The sequence below is a fragment of the Pundamilia nyererei genome, unplaced genomic scaffold, assembly GCF_000239375.1.
Source record: "Pundamilia nyererei isolate P.nyererei 1_Seehausen unplaced genomic scaffold, PunNye1.0 scaffold00047, whole genome shotgun sequence".
In the NCBI taxonomy this organism is placed as follows: Eukaryota; Metazoa; Chordata; class Actinopteri; order Cichliformes; family Cichlidae; genus Pundamilia; species Pundamilia nyererei.
The window spans coordinates 762,243-765,945 of record NW_005187448.1 but is presented as its reverse complement, the minus strand read 5'-3'; positions in this window follow the sequence as shown (position 1 = coordinate 765,945).

Genomic DNA, 3,703 nt, shown 5'->3' with positions numbered 1-3,703 from the left:
CACTGCTTCACTGGGTGAATGGGTTAAATGCAGAGGAACTATTTCCCTATGGGGACTAACACATACACATTAAGTATGTTCCCCTGGCAAACCTAGACTTGTCTACATAGCAGGATGATTCATGACTCCAGAGTAAAAGTCTCCACTGCCCTAGAGTCCAGTGGTGGCTTGCTGCATCCGACTCTTTGCATTGTGTTTGATGATGTGAGGCTTGGCTGGAGCTGCTCAACAATGGAAACCATTCTATGAAGTTCTTGATGCACTTTCCTTCAGGTAATCGGAATTTGGAGGTGTGTAACCATTAGTTCTGTATGAAGTTGGCGACATCTCTCCACTGTGAGCCTCAGCATCTTCTGTGATTCTCTACCACTTTGTGGCTGAGTTGCTGTGATCCCCAGTCACATTTTGTTCTAGTAGCACTAACAGGTGACTAAGAATATTTACTAAGGAGGAACTTTCTCACTTGGACTTCCTACAGTGGTACCACACTGGAACTGACACAGTTGTTGTAGAAGCAGTCTGCATGCCTAGGTGCTTGATTTTATACACCTGTGGCCATGGAAGTGATTGGAACACCTGAATTCAGTGATTTGGGTCGGGGGATGCTTTTGACAGTATAGTGCATCTTCACTTTCTTAGCATGGTCTATAAACAACGGCACATGGACTCCCCTCCATTGCCAAAATATATCAACAAATTTCTGAATCATATAGAAGGCTTACGGGTCTTTCAGATTCTCCAGCACATCGTTTTTATGTGACTACATAGAATATGGCAGTTCTGTTGTCTATTATAAGTATCACAATATTCCATCAGCTCATTTCTTTCTCAAAAATAGCTCGATGTTCTAACTGTTATCTCTGGCCAGAGGAAATGACTGGTGTATAAAGGCCTTTAAACACAATTATCCTCACTAATATGCGTCCCGTTATGTGATTTTCTTTTTTCAACGACAAGTTCATCTTCGGTATGATTTAAGAAAGCAGTTACTTCACCCTATTATCTTCCTCTGGCTTTTCACAAGATGTCTTCGACCCTTTCGCTGAGTCTTTCGCTGAACAAGCTGTTTCTTTCTTTCAAGATTGACTGCTTGTCGGAAGAAAATGAAACAATGGCGACTGCTGCGTGTTTTCCTGCTGCACTTGAGCTTGTGGCAGAAAATGTTCAGTTAGGTCTTACAAAGTGCAAACATTAAACAAAAAACACATAATATTAATGAAGCGCCTGAATTATTAAGAATAACTGAACGGGAGTTTATTATTTGCTTCTTGAGGTTTTGGGGATGAAGGCAGCTGCTCGCTGTATCCGGTTTATGCCTCAGGCCTCCTATGCAGATATTCTCAGCTGAAAAATCCCAGCCATAATACTCTCCACTTATCCAAGGAGGAATTCCTGAACTTTTAACACAGAGGATCTACTTTAGCTCTACAAGCTAAAATGTATATCGTTTTGCACCTTTAACCCCTGTAACAAACTTATTTAAAGTGCAGATTTTAGCTTTCATATAATAAATATTGATTCTGGATTCTGACAGAATATTACCCCAATAAGTAAAACCTTTTATCACATTTTCTGAATGTTTCACAATTACATAGAAACAGCCACAGTAATTTTCTAAAGAGCAGATGCTAGTTTAGAAAATCAGGCTACCTTTCAGCAGCACTGCAGGAAAGCTTTAAGAGTCCATGCAATCACTGAACTTTTTATGTTTATAGCAGCTACTATGATCCATCTAAAAACCTTCATCACATTTTTTCCAGCATTGCAGGAAAGACCAGTGATCATTCATGCTTCCTTCTCCGGTGGTACACAGGTGACATGCCAGGCACACGCCAAGGCTTCCACCATTTCTTGTTGTACATCCTTTGCAAGCTTGGTGCAATTTGTCCTCAGGCTCATGAATCTGGAGTGCAATGGGTATTTTGATCTATGACAGTGCATATTCCAGGGGCAGCAGTCTCATCAAATAAAGTTGAATATTTCTGTGCCAGTGCTCATGGGGGAACGCTCTTTTGGCATCTCATTATTAACTGCATTTAATCAAAGCATTCACAGAGCAAGGTGAACTCTGAGCCTGACAAAGAATTATTTAGACTGTTCTATGACATTCCCAGTGGGACTACACCTGTCACTGTCTGTACTCATGAACTCACTGATGGTCAGTCTAATCTCTGCAAGCATCTGCATATGAATATGTATCATCTGGACTGAAAATGTTATGATTTACAATTGTAGTCCAAGTTCGTTACTCACATTAGGGAAGGCTCCGGCCACACTGTCTACATAAAGTATGTGAAAAGTTATGTCACTATGGCGAATATATTGGGAACAAGTTGGTTTGATAAGCTTTGTTCGACGAGCAATTTTCCAGATATCCACGTATTGTTTCATCAAGCTGCTATTCATTGCTTTCAAATGCATATCTTTAACTCTGGTGCTAAAATTCCACCTAAATGTTGTTTGAGGCGGGTGGGGGAGGTGGTGATGAGGATCCTGAGGATGTTGGGAGCATGATAAAAAGCGAATGTGGATGTGGTCCAGCTGAAGCTCACTGAAATATCATCACATCCAGGTCAGTCTGCCCGGTGCTGCCACCCTAGCCTCTGATCTGTATTCTGCAGTTGTACATAGAAGTGACCTTGGTGACAATGAGCTGCCAGAGGCAAGAATAACAGGTAACCCTGAGGTCAACCTAGGGACAAAAGAAAGGAAAACAGCTTTAAAGCTTTCATCCTTAAATTAGTTTTAGTCTCATTTATGTTTATATAATATTATGTGAATTGTTTATTACTTTTCTATCTATCACTAACATCAGTATAATATTAACTAGATGAGTCTTTCGAACGCTGGATCTACAACCATGAATCTGAGAGGTAGATTATTATGTCAATGGGAGTTTCCAGCTAGTATTTAAACACAATAATAGAGTGATGTCAGCTGAGGACTGCAGAGGCAACACAAACCATGCTTTTACGCGCTAAATCGTCCATATGTCCAACATAACAAAATATAGCAAAAATAGGACTGGAGATGTGACAGTGTGACAGTGTCAGATCTGCTAGCAGCACGGTACACTCTGCTCTGTAAAATCAGGTGTGATTACAGCCCCGAGAACAGAGGAAGTTGGAGCACTGAGGCAAAACGAGGGATTTCATGGCTGGAAGAGAAGACTTAGTCATTAGACTTGTGTTTTCTTCTCTCTGATGTAACCCATTATCCTTTTACTGTCTAGAAATATGTTATTACATTTATTTTTTTATGTTCGCTAATAATTTCAGTTTTTTCTCACTACATTAGCTTCATCCCCTGGCAACTGCATGCTCTTTATTGCTTTCAAGGGTGACTGTACTTTGTGAACGAATCCCTTGTTAATCCAGATTTTAGCGCCCTGCCTCGCTGCCCCAACCATGCAGAAAAAATGCATGGGTTTGCCTCTAGCTGATATGCATGGAATTATATGGAAGCATGTTTTTCTCCTAGCTAGTAACTATAACATTTTTTTTTATTTCATAAATATTATCAGTCACTTCTGTCCTAACAAGCTGTGTCTTTCGTGTCATGGCTAGAAGCTGTTGCATCTCTGGGTTTGGATTTAAGGGGACCTGGTCATTTATGGCATCCATGAAATGTGAAATGGGGGTGACTTTGCGCAAAATCTATTGTACTCAACAGTGTAAGTGATTACAAAGCATTAAATAAGTTG